Source organism: Coffea arabica, chromosome 3e (genome assembly GCF_036785885.1).
Source record: "Coffea arabica cultivar ET-39 chromosome 3e, Coffea Arabica ET-39 HiFi, whole genome shotgun sequence".
Classification (NCBI taxonomy): domain Eukaryota; kingdom Viridiplantae; phylum Streptophyta; class Magnoliopsida; order Gentianales; family Rubiaceae; genus Coffea; species Coffea arabica.
The window spans coordinates 6,798,791-6,817,005 of record NC_092315.1 but is presented as its reverse complement, the minus strand read 5'-3'; the positions used below and the strand labels follow the sequence as shown (position 1 = coordinate 6,817,005).

General features: G+C 32.3%; 1 long non-coding RNA gene across 3 annotated transcripts; it reads right to left on the bottom strand.

Annotated features, from left to right (window-relative positions):
* Positions 1 to 10,762: 10,762 nt before the first annotated feature.
* LOC140038620 (uncharacterized) lies at positions 10,763 to 17,654 on the bottom strand. Of its 3 annotated transcripts, none has more exons than XR_011842195.1 (6): positions 17,107 to 17,654; positions 13,322 to 13,492; positions 11,699 to 11,991; positions 11,508 to 11,619; positions 11,001 to 11,294; positions 10,763 to 10,921 (listed from the first exon to the last, which is right to left on the bottom strand). It is a non-coding gene; the product is annotated as an uncharacterized lncRNA (long non-coding RNA). The 3 variants fall into 3 exon arrangements; XR_011842197.1 differs by lacking the exon at positions 17,107 to 17,654 and adding an exon at positions 14,169 to 14,261; XR_011842196.1 differs by lacking the exon at positions 17,107 to 17,654 and adding an exon at positions 14,086 to 14,212.
* Positions 17,655 to 18,215: the final 561 nt, after the last annotated feature.

The window sequence follows — 18,215 nt, the reverse complement described above, 5'->3', positions numbered from 1 at the left end:
CTAGACAGATGGATGGAACATATTATACATATACACAATCAGTAAAGAATCTACAAATAATACTCCCAACGCATGGTCAACCATATTACTTACCAGAAGTTAACATTAGACCACATAGATTTGACTTGATAATAGGATTAGACTTCATATTAACTCATTATAATGGAATAATATTAACAAGACAAGGATTAGATATACTTAGAAACCATACATTACCAATAGCATCAAAGTTGCGACAGAAACGTGGTGGAACCATGCCAAAACAAAAACAAAACAAAAACAAAAACCTCCTCTTACCCTTCATAAAGAAAAAGATATAGATAGAATAATAGACATAGCCCATAAAAAAATACAACAAACTGAGTGTTACCAATTAGAAGAAGAACAAATAATAAAAGAATTAGAAGAGTATGATGAAATAGAAATAAGTTTAGAAATACTAGAAAATGAAAAAATTTATAATATGTTAGAGACAGGGACATATGAAATAGACAGCTTAATAAGTAAGTTAGAAAAACTGGAAATATTTGGAGAAAATCCAACAACCCATTGGGAAAAAGATAAAACTTATTGTAAATTAGAATTATTGAATCCAAATCTAAAAATAAGTACAGGAAAAATAGAAGCTAGTAATGAAGATATTAAAGAATTTGAGATGCATATAAAAGACTTAGAAAAATTAAAGGTAATTAGAAAAAGTGAAAGTTCACATAGAAGTGCAACATTTATAGTAAAGAAACATATTGAAATAGTAAGGGGAAAAAGTAGGATGGTAATCAATTATAACAGATTAAACAATAATACTAAAGAAGATAGTTATGACATACCAGATAAAAACCAGTTAATAAATAGAATCCAATGCAAAAATATCTATAGCAAGTTTGATTGTAAATCAGGATTTTGGCAAGTTAAAATGCATCCAGATAGTATAAAATGGACAGCTTTTACATGTCATTTGGGACATTATAAATGGTTAGTCATGCCATTTGGTTTAAAAAATGCACCAGCAATATTTCAAAGAAAATGGATAGTATTTTTAATAAATATAAAGATTTTGTAATAGTATACATAGACGATATTCTAGTATTCTCAAAAACTAAAGAAGAGCATGTTAGTCATTTAAAATTAGTATTTCAGAATTTATAAAACATGGAATAATAATAAGTTCAAAAAAGGCACAATTCTTTGAAACAAATATAGAATTCTTAGGAACAGAGAAAGGACAAGGAAGAATAAAACTGCAACCACATATTTGTAAAAAGATTCTAGAATTTCCTGATAAAATAGAAGAAACAAAAAGATTACAACAATTCTTAGGATTATTAAATTATGCACGACCCTTCATTAAAAATCTAAACAACATGATAGCACCATTATACTAAAAAACATCATTAAAGGGACAAATTTTTTAATAAAGAAGATATAAAGTTAGTCCAAGAAATTAAAAAAGAAGTAGAAAAATTAGCAGACATAATATTACCGTTAGACACAGATTATCTAATAATAGAATGTGACGGAAGCAATAAAGGATGGGGAGCAATTTTACTCTCTAAACCAAATAAATACAGTAGTAAAATAGAAGAACAAATTTGCAGGTATGCTAGCGGAAAATATAAAGAGAAAGGAAACATTAGTAGTATAGATGCAGAATTGCTAGCAGTAAGATATAGTCTTGATAACTTTAGATTATTTATCATAAATAAAACAGAAGTAACAGTTAGAACTGACTGTGAAGCTATAGTAAAATTCTTTAATAAGTATAATGAAAAAAGAAGCTCTACAAGAAGATGGCTGAATTTTGTAGATAGCATATAGGAAATGGTTATAAAGTAAATTTTGAGCATATAAAAGCTAGCTTCATTTACACTCCTTTTGAATCTTAGCAGATGGCTCAATTCAGAAAGGTAAAGATTGGCCAATGGGAACTCACCAAGTATCCCAAAGGATCAAATCTACAATTCCATAGCACTGCAGAAGGTAAGATAGAAGAAATTTAGTAGGATATCTTAGATAACCTCTGGAATAGCAAGACACCAGTAGACAAAGCTAGAAATCTAAATATTTTAACATTTTATTTTAAAAATCTTCCAAATCAAAGTTTTAAATACTTTGTTGTCACCAGAGGAAGAACACCAGGAGTCTATTCCTTATGGTCTTCTATAGCTGATCAAATTAATAATTTTCAAAAACCCCTCTGTAAAGGATTTAGAAATATTCATGAAGCATTAGAATATGCTAGGATTAGCATTGGCATAAACTTTTTCATAGATCAGACATGTAGAAATGATAGCATGAGGGTGCCAGTTTAACAGACAGATGCCCCTAATAGCAGTTATAGCCATGTAGTAGAAAAGGATAATGTAAACAGAATAGAATTCTGTTGACATTGTGATGCTATGACTAGAAATTTTGCCTTATTAAACAAAAAGTGCAGGGAATACAATAAAGAGGTGAATTCTTTTAAAGAAAAGACCAAATCATCGTCACAACAGTTGTAGGATATGAAAGCCGTTGTAGTCTCACAAAATGAGACCATAACAGCCCAAATATCACAGCTGGAAGGGCTTAAAGGAAGGCTAGCATCATTAGCATTTTTATAGGGCAACTCTTCAGCCCAAGATAGGCCCATTTCAAAAAGACCTTTTGAATTCTTAAAACCTAGAATATTCTTTAAACCATACCAGCTAAAAGACTTTTTACCAGCCCATAATATTAGCCATATCTCTGATCTAGTCCAAAATAAACATCTTCTGATCCTTAGCACAGTCCAAAACTATCGAAGACAAATAATCCAAATGCCAGCCTGAAATCACCAAATAGCAGTCAGTACTCACCATTATTTTGACCATGATAAAAAATGCCCAAATACACAAGGCCCAGGAAACCAGCATCCATGTAACAATTCCCAAATTAATGGCCTTTGTATATATAAATTAGATTTTCTTTGCCATAAAGCATCCATTTCATTAGACAACTATGAAATTGTAAATCTTTTAGCAGGAACAAAAAGAATAACCTTAACACCTTAGTTTCTTGTGGACTGCGGATTCTTAGAAAGCTATTACGTTACAGATAAACAAGATACTTATCAATTTGGTGATAAACTAGGATTCTTGATTAGAAAATTACTCCGATTCGGGAAAAGAGTCCATGCAACATTTTTCTTAGCCCCTACTGAATGGATTAAGAAATTTGATTTGGACCCAACAGTACACCGGATCAAGCTCAGTGTAACAGACATAAAACCTAGACTATCAACACTGCAGCATGTAAATATGCCAGGATGTCCCTTAGCACATTGGATGAGCAACTCCAAAACATCAGAGGATACATGCCACATACACAATGGTGTTTCCATCTAATGCCAGTTTGAAGTGGTGCTTTAAATCACTACATCGGCTACATACACAATGGTGTTTCCAATATCCTTAATACATGCCAATGATTATGTGTCAAAGCATACTATTCTTATTGGTGATGCAAGCACACACTATTCATTTATCAGCAGGTCAAGAAGTGATATGGGTTTTGGAGATCTGTGTTCTCTTCTTTAGAGTTATTGCTGTAAGATCTGATATTGAAGAAGTATGTTGATATCCAAAATTCTGATTCTGTAGGACACCACTTTGGAACTGTCGTGGGTTGCCTTTGCTCTCGTTGTGGATCTCAAGTTGAAGAGTGCAAACTAAGTCGTATATATACAAACCAAGCAGTTGCATTGTTTGTAGCATTCGCTGCAGCACATGGACTATAATTAAGAATTGTTTAGATGATCTGATACTGTTGAGGTAATATTAGTCTGGATATCTTGTAATCAAATATGTATGTACTGTTCGTTGAAGACTAGTACTTTTCTATCGCAATTGGTTGCGTGCCCAATTATGCTTGTGTTAAACAATGAGAAATCTAGTTATCTTGATTCTGAATTTCTGATGTCCTAGCATGTAGAATGTTCTGTGTGTTAAATTGGAAAAGATAGCTTTATGCACTTTTGAAGATATGTTATTGAGAAGATTTTTATGAAAGTAAAACTGGAAAAAGAAAATCAGATGAGTCATATATGAGCTTCATATATCAGCTGTCTGCATTTGTTCTGTTTTTTCTTGTTCGAGGGAAATAAGTACAGAATGATTTGTCCATGATACTTTCTTTCAATATTTCTTTCATGAATTCAGCTAATTTTTGTCGACAGTGGAACATCTAGATTATATATGTGATTTCTCGAAAATGTCCTGCAACTGGCATACCATTGACTAACATCTGATTGTTGCATTTATTGATAGCAATCATGCACTAATGGCCAGATATCGCATTAAAACAGAGGATCCTCCTGATCTAAGGGTCTGTACAATCATGCCTATAACTGTGTGTTTGTTCAAACGTACAACCTTTCACTTGCTTTATTCATGCTCGCAGATAGTGTAGTGGTAGCTATCTCTTATAATGTTGTGACTAAGATAACTATATGCGTGTAGATAGAGAAGATTTATTTCATGAGCTTAAGTGGATATATGCTAGTAGAGTTATTGAATCATTTCTTTGCATAGTTTTAATTGGAATGGATAGATTTAGAATGAACCATCAACTAATACTAATTAAAGCATCATAATTGATGTTAATTAAGCTTAAATGCTCTTGTTGTTTTGGAACGTTAGGCCTATGGACTGTTGTTAATTAATCTTATTTACTATTTTTCTAGGTTATAATGGTTGTATTTAATTATCTTAATGATTAGGCACGTGAAGTAGAGATACTAAACGAAAATTGCGAGATTCTCAAATTGTTGGAGGAAGAAAACTTGTCTAAAGTGGCAAGGTTGGGGTCCAAAGCTCTTTTGAGAGTTGATGTTACAACTTTATTGGCCTATACATCTTCGGAAGATAGGTCTCATCTCATTTACTTGCTAAAAATCGCGGGTTTTACCTAATTAGTGATGATTGGGTAAATTTGAAAGAAGTCAAAACGAAAAAATATCGTTTCTATCGATTTCCAATACTTGTTTGCTATAAAAAAAAGACCTGGGTGAGACTTATTTTATTATATATTTGATTGTAAAATTGTTATTGTGTCTAATCCTTATTATTTAATTTTTTTAATGCATATGCTGGTTGACATTTAATGTTGTCGCCTGTTTTCTAACGAGCACTGCATTGGGAATCAATTGTGATCTTTGCCGAGACTTGCTAGGCGATGAAAAGATTGGCTTTCGAATTTTACATGTTAAACATTGTCAAGAAATTGTAGAAGCTGAATTGCAGAGGATATGGTATGTATTAGAAAAAATAAATGATTGTAAAAAGGAAGACGGTCCATTGAATGTACAGTTTAAAGATGTTTAATTTGTGTTTTAAATGTTTTAAATATTTTTTTCAATTATTCAATGTTTTAAATGTGTTTTAAATGTTTTAAATGCAATAGAGGAGGTTTACTACAACCAGCAAACAAAATTGTTTATGGATGTCAAAGCACCCTTTAGATTTATCTTTCAACACGGCAGCAAGACACTTCACAACATCAAATTCAAACATCTTTTCTAAAATCCGTTCAGACACCTCCCAATCACCCTCTACTGTCCCATTTACAAACGCAACAAATTCGTACTCATCATCATTTAAAAGGGCATGCTCAATTTCGATGGACTTTCCTATACTATTTTCTCCTCCTCTTCCTTCACCTCCAAAAAATTCTCCTTTGTCCTCCTCTTGCTCAACATATATCTTCCTATTTTATTCTTCTTCAATTTTCGTCATCTAAAATTTTTCCCAGGAAGATATGTAAGTATTTGAGACCATTTTTGTCATCTTGTATATATCTATTGACTATATTGTCCTGAGCTATCACAATATGATCATGTTTCTTGTTAAAAACTCATTCATCGAACCAGATGGCTGCAAGGGCAACCGTTTCTTCCACAATACCTTCTCTTTATCAACCAACGCGTTCGTTGCCCATTTCATTTCTCGATATACATGGTTGATAGCAATTTCAAAACCCGCTCCTTGCAACTCTTTTGTTATTTGTCGGACAGCACTGTTCCAAAAGGGAAAAAAAAAAGCAATTCAAAATACAATCAAAATAGCTTATAAAAGATCGTCATACAATCAAACTTACCTTAAAAGTTCCCCATTAACTGTGCATTCCTCCACTTCCTCGCCTAGTGCAACTTTTACAACTTTTTGATTGTCACAAAGAACTATAAATGGACCGTCTTTCTTTTTACAACCATATATTTTTTTTAATACACACCATATTCCCAGAAATTCAGCTTCAACAATTGCTCGACAATGTTTAACATGTAAAATTCGAAAGCCAATTTTCTCATCACTTCGGAAGTCTCAACAAAGATCACAACTGATTTTTAATGCAGTGCTTGCTAGAAAACAGACATCAACGTTAAATGTCAACCTGCATATGCATTAAAAAAAATTAAACAACAAGGATTAGACACAAAAATAATTTTACAATCAAATATACAATAAAATAAGTCTTACTGATCATCTTGTATACATCTATTGACTATATTGTCCTGAACTATCACAATATGACAATGTTTCTTGTTAAAAGACTCATTCATCGAATTGGACGGCTGCAAGGGCAACTGTTTCTTCCACAATACCTTCTCTTTATCAACCAACGCGTTCGTTGCCCAATTCATTTCTCGATATACATGGTTGATAGCAATTTCAAAACCCGTTTCTTGTAACTTTTTTGTTATTTGCCGGACAGCACTGTTCCAAAAGGAAAAAAAAAAAGCAATTCAAAATACAATCAAAACAGCTTATAAAAGATCGTCATACAGCCAAACTTACCTTAAAAGTTCCCCATTAACTGTGCATTCGTCCACTTCCTCGTCCAATGCAACTTTTACAACTTTTTGATTGTCTCAAAAACTGTAAATGGGTCGTCTTTCTTTTTACAATCATATATTTTTTTAATACACACCATATCCACTGCATTTCAGCTTCAACAATTCATCGACAATGTTTAACATGTAAAATTCGAAAGCCAATCTTCTCATCACCTCGGAAGTCTCGACAAAGATCACAACTGATTTCTAATGCAGAGCTCGCTAGAAAACAGGCATCAACGTTAAATGTCAACCTGCATATGCATTAAAAAAAATTAAACAACAAGGATTAGACACAAAAATAATTTTACAATCAAATATACAATAAAATAAGTCTTATCGATCATCTTGTATACATCTATTGACTATATTGTTCTGAACTATCACAATATGACAATGTTTCTTTTTAAAAGACGCATTCATCGAACTGGATGGCTGCAAGGACAACCGTTTCTTCCACAATACCTTCTCTTTATCAACCAACGCGTTCGTTGCTCACTTCATTTCTCGATATACATGGTTGATAGCAATTTCAAAACCCGCTTCATGCAACTTTTTTATTCTTGCTGGACAGCACTGTTCCAAAAGGGAAAAAAAAGTAATTCAAAGTACAATCAAAACAGCTTATAAAAGATCGTCATACAGCCAAATTTACCTTAAAATTCCCCATTAACTGTGCATTCGTCCACTTCCTCGCCCAGTACAACTTTTACAACTTTTTGATTGTCATAAAAAACTATAAATGGGTCGTCTTTCTTTTTACAACCATATATTTTTTTTAATACACACCATATCCCCTGAAATTCGGCTTCAACAATTCCTCGACAATGTTTAACATGTTAAATTCGAAAGTCAATCTTCTCATCACCTCGGAAGTCTCGACAAAGATCACAACTGATTTCTAATGCAGAGCTCGCTAGAAAACAGGCATCAACGTTAAATGTCAACCTGCATATGCATTAAAAAAAATTAAACAACAAGGATTAGACACAAAAATAATTTTACAATCAAATATACAATAAAATAAGTTTCACCGATCATCTTGTATACATCTATTGACTATATTGTCCTGAACTATCACAATATGACAATGTTTCTTGTTAAAAGACTCATTCATCGAACTGGACGGCTGCAAGGGCAACCGTATCTTCCACAATACCTTCTCTTTATCAACCAACGAGTTCGTTGCCCAATTCATTTCTCGATATACATGGTTGATAGCAATTTCAAAACCCGCTTCTTGCAACTTTTTTGTTATTTGTCGGACAGCACTGTTCCAAAAGGGAAAAAAAAAGTAATTCAAAATACAATCAAAACAGCTTATAAAAGATCGTCATACAACCAAACTTACCTTAAAAGTTCCCCATTAACTGTGCATTCATCCACTTCCTCGCCCAGTGCAACTTTTACAACTTTTTGATTGTCACAAAGAACTATAAATGGACCGTCTTCCTTTTTACAACCATATATTTTTTCTATTACACACCATATCCCCTGAAATTCAGCTTCAACAATTCCTCGACAATGTTTAACATGTAAAATTCGAAAGCCAATCTTCTCATCACCTAGCATGTTTCGACAAAGATCACAACTGATTTCCAATGCAGTGCTCGCTAGAAAATAGGTATCAACGTTAAATGTCAACCTGCATATGCATTAAAAAAAATTAAACAATAAGGATTAGACACAGAAACAATTTTACAATTAAATATACAATAAAATAAGTCTCACCGATCATCTTGTATACATCTATTGACTATATTGTCCTGAGCTATCACAATATGACCATGTTTCTTGTTAAAAACTCATTCATCGAACCAGATGGCTGCAAGGGCAACCGTTTCTTCCACAATACCTTCTCTTTATCAACTAACGCGTTCGTTGCCCATTTCATTTCTCGATATATATGGTTGATAGCAATTTCAAAACCCGCTCCTTGCAATTTTTTTGTTATTTGCCGGACAACAGTGTTCCAAAAGGAAAAAAAAAAACAATTCAAAATACAATCAAAACAGCTTATAAAAGATCGTCATACAACCAAACTTACCTTAAAAGTTCCCCATTAACTGTGCATTCGTCCACTTCCTCGCCCAGTGCAACTTTTACAACTTTTTGATTGTCACAAAAAACTATAAATGGGTCGTCTTTCTTTTTACAACCATATATTTTTTTTAATACACACCATATTCCCAGAAATTTAGCTTCAACAATTGCTCGACAATGTTTAACATGTAAAATTCGAAAGCCAATTTTCCCATCACTTCGGAAGTCTCAACAAAGATCACAACTGATTTTTAATGTAGTGCTTGCTAGAAAACAGGCATCAACGTTAAATGTCAACCTGCATATGCATTAAAAAAAATTAAACAACAAGGATTAGACAGAAACAACAAGGATTTGACACGAAAATAATTTTACAATCAAATATACAATAAAATAAGTCTTACTGATCATCTTGTACACATCTATTGATTATATTGTCCTGAACTATCACAATATGACAATGTTTCTTGTTAAAAGACTCATTCATCGAATTGGACGGCTGCAAGGGCAACTGTTTCTACCACAATACCTTCTCTTTATCAACCAACGCGTTCGTTGCCCAATTCATTTCTCGATATACATGGTTGATAGCAATTTCAAACCCCGTTTCTTGTAACTTTTTTGTTATTTGCCGGACAGCACTGTTCCAAAAGGAAAAAAAAAAGCAATTCAAATTACAATCAAAACAGCTTATAAAAGATCGTCATATAGCCAAACTTACCTTAAAAGTTCCCCATTAACTGTGGATTCGTCCACTTCCTCGTCCAATGCAACTTTTACAACTTTTTGATTGTCTCAAAAACTGTAAATGGGTCGTCTTTCTTTTTACAATCATATATTTTTTTAATACACACCATATCTACTGCATTTCAGCTTCAACAATTCATCGACAATGTTTAACATGTAAAATTCGAAAGCCAATCTTCTCATCACCTCGGAAGTCTCGACAAAGATCACAACTGATTTCTAATGCAGAGCTCGCTAGAAAACAGGCATCAACGTTAAATGTCAACCTGCATATGCATTAAAAAAAATTAAACAACAAGGATTAGACACAAAAATAATTTTACAATCAAATATACAATAAAATAAGTCTTATCGATCATCTTGTATACATCTATTGACTATATTGTTCTGAACTATCACAATATGACAATGTTTCTTTTTAAAAGACGCATTCATCGAACTGGATGGCTGCAAGGACAACCATTTCTTCCACAATACCTTCTCTTTATCAACCAACGCGTTCGTTGCTCACTTCATTTCTCGATATACATGGTTGATAGCAATTTCAAAACCCGCTTCTTGCAACTTTTTTATTGCTTGCCGGACAGCACTGTTCCAAAAGGGAAAAAAAAGTAATTCAAAATACAATCAAAACAGTTTATAAAAGATCGTCATACAACCAAACTTTACTTAAAAGTTCCCCATTAACTGTGCATTCGTCCACTTCCTCGCCCAGTGCAACTTTTACAACTTTTTGGTTGTTACAAAGAACTATAAATGGACTGTCTTCCTTTTTACAACCATATATTTTTTCTAATACACACCATATTCCCTGAAATTCAGTTTCAACAATTCCTCGACAATGTTTAACATGTAAAATTTGAAAGCCAATTTTTCATCACCTAGCATGTCTTGACAAAGATCACAACTGATTTTCAATGCAGTGTTCGCTAGAAAACAGGCATCAACGTTAAATGTCAACCTGCATATGCATTAGAAAAAATTAAACAACAAGGATTAGACACAAAAATAATTTTACAATCAAATATACAATAAAATAAGTCTTATCGATCATCTTGTATACATCTATTGACTATATTGTTCTGAACTATCACAATATGACAATGTTTCTTTTTAAAAGACGCATTCATCGAACTGGATGGCTGCAAGGACAACCGTTTCTTCCACAATACCTTCTCTTTATCAACCAACGCGTTCGTTGCTCACTTCATTTCTCGATATACATGGTTGATAGCAATTTCAAAACCCGCTTCATGCAACTTTTTTATTGCTTGCCGGACAGCACTGTTCCAAAAGGGAAAAAAAAGTAATTCAAAGTACAATCAAAACAGCTTATAAAAGATCGTCATACAGCCAAATTTACCTTAAAAGTTCCCCATTAACTGTGCATTCGTCCACTTTCTCGCCCAGTACAACTTTTACAACTTTTTGATTGTCATAAAAAACTGTAAATGGGTCGTCTTTCTTTTTACAACCATATATTTTTTTTAATACACACCATATCCCCTGAAATTCGGCTTCAACAATTTCTCGACAATGTTTAACATGTAAAATTCGAAAGCCAATCTTCTCATCACCTAGCATATCTCGACAAAGATCACAACTGATTTTTAATGTAGTGCTCGCTAGAAAACAGGCATCAACGTTAAATGTCAACCTGCATATGCATTAAAAAAAATTAAACAATAAGGATTAGACACGAAAACAATTTTACAATCAAATATACAATAAAATAAGTTTCACCGATCATTTTGTATACATCTATTGACTATATTGTCCTGAGCTATCACAATATGACCATGTTTCTTGTTAAAAAATACTCATTCATTGAACTGGATGGCTGCAAGGGCAATCATTTTTTCCACAATACCTTCTCTTTATCAACCAACGCGTTCGTTGCCAAGTTCATTTCTCGATGTACATGGTTAATAGCAATTTCAAAACCCGTTTCTTGCAACTTTTTTGTTGCTTGCCGGACAGCACTGTTCCAAAAGGAAAAAAAAAATAATTCAAAGTACATTCAAAACAGCTTATAAAAGATCGTCATACAGCCAAACTTACCTTAAAATTTCCTATTAACCGTGCATTCGTCCATTTCCTCGCCTAGTGTAACTTTTACAACTTTTTGGTTGTCACAAAGAACTGTAAATAGACGGTCTTCCTTTTTACAACCATATATTTTTTCTAATACACACCATATCCCCTGCAATTCAGTTTCCACAATTTCTCGACAATGTTTAACATGCAAAATTTGAAAACCAATATTCTCATAACCTAGCAAGTCTCGACAAAGATTACAACGAATTTCCAATGTAGTGCTCGCTACAAAATAGGCATCAACGTTAAATGTCAACCTGCATATGCATTAAAAAAAATTAAACAACAAGGATTAGACACAAAAATAATTTTACAATCAAAGATACAATAAAATAAGTCTCACCCAGGTCTTTTTTCATAGCAAACAAGTATTGGAAATCGATTGAAACGATATTTCTTCGTTTTGATTTCTTCCCAATTTATCCAATCATCACTGATTAGGTAAAACCCATGTTTTTTAGCAAGTAAATGTGACGAGACCTATCCTCCGGAGATGTATAGGCCAATAAGGCTGCAACATCAGCTCTCAAAAGAGCTTTGGACCCTAACCTTACCACTTTAGACAAGTTTTCTACCTCTAACAATCTGAGATTCTTCCAATTTTCGTTTAGTATTTCTACTTCACGTGCCTTATCATTAAGATAATTAAATGAAGCCATTATAACTTAGAAAAATAGTAAATAAGGTTAATTAACAACAGTCCATGGGCCTAACGTTCCAAAACAACAAGAGCATTTAAACTTAATTAAATAAGTTATGATGCTTTAATTAGTATTAGTTGATGGTTCATTCTAAGTCTGTCCATTCCAATTAAAACTATGCAAAGAAATGATTGAATAACTCTACTAGCATACATCCACTTAAGCTCATGAAATAAATATTCTCTTATCTACACACATATAGTTATCTTAGTCACAATATTATAAGAGATAGCTACCACTACACTATCTGCGAGCATGAATAAAGCAAATGAAAGGTTGTACGTTTGAACAAACACACAGTTACAGGCATGGTTGTACAGACCCTTGGATCGGGAGGATCCTCTATTTTAATGCGATATCTGGCCATTAGTGCATGATTGCTATCAATAAATGCAACAATCAGATGTTAGTCAATGGTATGCTAGTTGCAGGACATTTTTGAGAAATCACATACATAATCTAGATGTTCCACTATCGACAAAAATTAGCTGAATTCATGAAAGAAATATTGAAAGCATCATGGACAAATCATTCTGCACTTATATCCCTCGAACAAGAAAAAACAGAACAAAGGCAGACAGATGATATATGAAGCTCATACATGACTCATATGATTTTCTTTTTTCAGTTTTACTTTCATAAAAATCTTCTTAATAACACACCTTCAAAGGCCTAATTTACATTGAAGTGCATAAAGCTATCTTTTCCAATTTAACACAGAACATTCTACATGCTAGGACATAAAAAATTCAGAATCAAGGTAACTATATTTCTCATTGTTTAACACAAGCATAATTGGGCACGCAACCAATTGCGATAGAAAAGTACGAGTGTTCAATGAACAGTACATACATATTCGATTACAAGATATCTAGACTAGTATTACCTCAACAGTATCAGGTCATCCAAACAACTCTTAATTGCAGTCCATATGCTGCAGCAAATGCTACAAATAACGCAACTGCTTGGTTTGTATAAATACTACTTTGCTTGTACTCTTCAACTCGAGACTTACAACGAGGGCAAAGGCAATCCACGATAGTTCCAAAGTGGTGTCCTACAGAATCAGAATTTTAGATATCAATATACTTCTTCAATATCAGATCTTATAGCAATAACTCTAAAGAAGAGAACACAGATCTCCAAAACTCATATCACTTCTTGACCTGCTGATAGATGAATAGTGTCTGCTTGCATCACTAATAAGAATAGTATGCTTTGACACATAATCATTGGCATGTATTAAGGACAATGCAAACACCATTGTATATGTGGCCGATGTAGTGATTTAAAGCAGCACTTCAAACTGCCATTAACTGATGATTTCCTATCCTATCTGTGATAGCTACCACTACACTATCTGCAAGCATAAATAAAGCAAGTGAAAGGTTGTACATTTGAACAAACACACAGTTACAAGCATGATTGTACGGACCCTTGAATCAGGAGAATTCTTTGTTTTAATGCGATATCTGGCCATTAGTGTATGATTGCTATCAATAAATGCAAGAATCAGATGTTAGTCAATGGTATCCTAGTTGCAGGACATTTTCAAGAAATAACATACATAATCATTCTGCACTTATTTCCCTCGAACAAGAAATAAAAGAACAAAGACAGATAGCTAATACATACATGAATAGTACATACATATTCGATTATAAGATATCCATCCCAATCTAAGCCCTGTGCATAACTGAAATCAGTGGGAATAGGTCGAATGGTGAAGATACCTTCCGAAAGTTGCTGAATTTTGGGTAAAGAAAGAATGAAAATCTATGAGGAAAGCGTAGCAAATCAGAAAAATTAGGTCAGCAGAATAAATGGTAATGTTTATGAATGGGTTTTAAGTTTGTGAAAATCATTTTGTCCCATATATTTTGTTAAATAACCTTTTTCGTCTCTCACATTTAAAAGTATAATTTTACGTCCTCTTAAAAAATCACATTAGTCAAATTTAGTCCCTATCCAAGTTTCGGACTAGTTTTTGATTGGAATCCATTACGTGCCTTGCAAGTGATCATTTTTTATGGGCAAAAATTATCAAATTACAGTTTACATAATCTGATCCATATTCCCTTACATTTTGCAAAATAAATTTTTCGTCCCTCACATTTCTCAAAATTAATTTTTCCTTCTTCACGTTTCATAAAATAAAATTTTCATCCCTCATTAATCATGTGCAAAATTTTTTTTTTCTTATTTTTGAAAACCATGTACATGTCTATTCGATTTAACCTAAATAGTACAAATAATATGTAATATATCTTTATTTGATTTTACCCGAACAAGCTAATTTCTAGTTGTAAGTGAAAATAAAGACAAATATATTACATGCTATTTGTACTATTCGGGTGAAATCAAATAGATATATACATGAGTTAAAAAAAAAAATCTATTCGTATGCGTGATCGATGAGGGATGAAAAAAATTAAAATTCATTTTATGAGAAACTATGGATCAGATTATGTAAAATTTGATTTGACAATTTTGCGCTTAAAAAATAATCACATACAAGGCATGTGGTATATTTCGATAAAAAACTAGTCAAAAATTTAGGTAGGGACAGAAATTGATCAATTTGAATTTATAAGGTACAAAAATTATACTTTTAAAATTGAGGGACGAAATAAGTCATTTTGTAAAATATAAGGAATGTTTTGAACCATTTTCCTTTCAAGTTCGGGGTGTACTTGAAGGACCTAATGGACTTTTCACACCTTTCCAACCATAAACAATTCAAAAAATGGAAACATTTGGACTGCTATTACCAATACACCCCCAAAATTTCCATTTGATTTATGGGACGACATAAAATTTGATTAATCATTTTCTTTGATCCCATATTTGGTTGCATTTTATACATGGATGATACATCCCAACTAACCAAATTAATCCCCTATTCATGGAATAAAATGATCCCATGAGGGAGGTAATATTTCTCATCTCGGGATAACTAAAAGATAGGATGATAAAATTTTAAACTAACTTATCTTTACAAAAAAAAAAAAAAAATTTATACTCTAATAGTTATATAACCTTAGTCACGCATGATAATATAACATAAATGATCTAATTTGCCCCTACTAATTAATTTAAATTTTTTGACTAATTTGCTCCTGCTACCAACATAATAATATTTGGACTAAATTGCCCTTGTGCATGATACAAATTCATATTGAATATTATATAACCATACTCTAACATAATAATATGATAATACATGGACTAATTTGCCGCTACTGATTATATTAAAAAGTTTTAACTAATTTGCCCTTCTTCATTATTTTAAATTTTTAACTGATTTGCCCCTACTTACATAATAATAAAAGGATTATATTGCCCTTGAACTAAGTTGCCCTTACTAATCTTGTTTCCTCAACCAAATTCTATATAAACACATAACTTTATCAATTAGGATTTGTGAATGAGGGCTTCACTAAGCTCAAGCTCAGCGTAGAGAAAATTTTCTATAATGACTTGAGCTTGGCTCATTTAAAACTCTTAAATGAGTCGAATTTTATTGAATTTAACCTTAATTAACCAAAACTCAGCCCATTATTTAATTAAATTTCAAATTCAGATTAAAAAACTAAGTTAAAACCTATTTTTAAGGGCTCAAATGGGTTGAGTTTGAGTGAATGCAAATTTTTATATATTAAAATATTTACTTTATAATTCTAAAGTTTCAAGTTACTTTATTTTAATAAAAGTTATAAATTATCAAATTATTTTACTAAAATGAACATACCAATTAAGGGGCATTTTGGTCATAAAATAGTAATCCTATATCATCCAATCTCCAACCAAACATAGAATATGATTATTTTTCAATATATCCTATCCAACTTAGAACTAAACACACACTAGATAACTTGAGTTATTAATCCAAAAATAACTCAACCCAGGATTAATAATCCGAAGATGAGTCATCCCATCTGAACCAGTACATGAATCAAATTAACCCTAAATAGAAAGGGGTTGTTTGGATTGTCAGTTTGGACACCAAGATCAAATGGACATTTCTAATCCCTTAAACCCCAAGATAACTAAAACAAATTTGCTCACTCCAATAGGGTATCGACATTTGGCACTCCTTGGTGAGCTAAAGCTGTTCCTTTATCTAGTTGGTAGAAGTGCGGAGCATGGGTCTGATACTCCCCCGACACACGGGATTTGGCTAATCCGACCCACACTTTGCGGATTAGTTGTTTTCTAGTCCTTACCCACTCCACATATCAACGGATACTCAGTCATTGAGTACTCGCCGGAAGTGGATCATATTAGTGGGTATCCATTAAAAATTAATTTATACTAATTTAATTATATATTTTACATACTCATCTATGATTCAGCTTAGATTTTACCTAAAAAAGGTCTGATGCCAAGAAATAAACATGCAAAGAAAATACAAGAAAAAGAAAAAAATTAAAAGAATCCATAACCATTGAAAATTGTAATAAACATTAACATTTTATATGTATTCCATATCAATTGAACTCTTTTCTAAAAATCACAAGATCATGACCTTTACAAATGAATATTGTAAACAAATTATAATCTCTCATATTTGGGGTGCAATTTGCTCAATGAAATTATTTAGTTGGCTCTAAAATAGTATTTTGCATATGTGTAAAAATGAAAAACATATGTGTGGTGCAGATCAAGTACCTTGTAGGTTCTCAGTCCTCTAACCCCAAACCCACCTTGCATATAAGCAGGTACCCAAACCTCCTCAGATCTAGTCAAATAATATGGGTCGAGTACCATATTTTTTTTGAATTGAATCGGGTTGGGCATCACAAAACCACACAAAAAAAGAAGAGGAAAAAAAATAAATAAAAAATTGAGAAAATAAAAAATATAAATTTTATGTTCCTTATTCTTCTACTAAAGGACGTTTACTGGTATTAGATAGATCTAAGAATATCTTTTCAGCGGATTTATGTTCCCCTTTTATCTTTTTTGCAGATCAAAAGGATGTTTAAGTAAAAGTGAAAAAATTCAAACCTAGAGAGAAAAGAAACCAACTAAATCAAGAGGAAAGAAAGATAAGAAACCAACTAAAATTTTGTTTGTCCATTAAAAATTTTCACGAAAGAGAGATTGGAAAAACAGGAGGTGAAGGTAAAAAGATATAAAATAGACTAAAATAAGAAATAGGAGACGGGATAGGAAAGAGGACACGGAGAATGAAGGCACAGAAAATAAAAGTGAAAGTAGGGTTAATTCTCAGCCCAATAGCACAAAGATGCATAGAAAGGCAAAAAATTGTGTAGGCTTGGTCTACTGCCCCCACTTGTAAATCGAGTGGACCACAATTTGCCACATCACCACTACAAGACTCTTCGGATGTTCAAATTACAATATTCAATTTTTATCATAGATTTTTTTGGAATTTTTGGATAAAATAAATTGAATTATGAATAGCATTTTTTCTGCTTAGAATCATCATGCATGTAATTATTTTATGTGGGTAGACCTTAAACTTGGAGGAAAACGAAGAGAAAAATGTGTTGCATTACATTCAAGAATTGTTGAAAAAATGTAATTTTTACACCAAAACACGTATTTCTCTTCCTTAATTTTTGACAAAAAAATTTGCCATATAACACATATTTGTCTTCCTTTTTCACAAAATTCGTGATCTACCCACTTTAAGTAATTACATGCATGGCGATTGTGAACAAATTAAGAATATTAATATTAATATTTATTTTATCCAAAAGTTTACATTAAAATAATTATTTAGAAGTAAAAATCATATCTTATAATTTGTA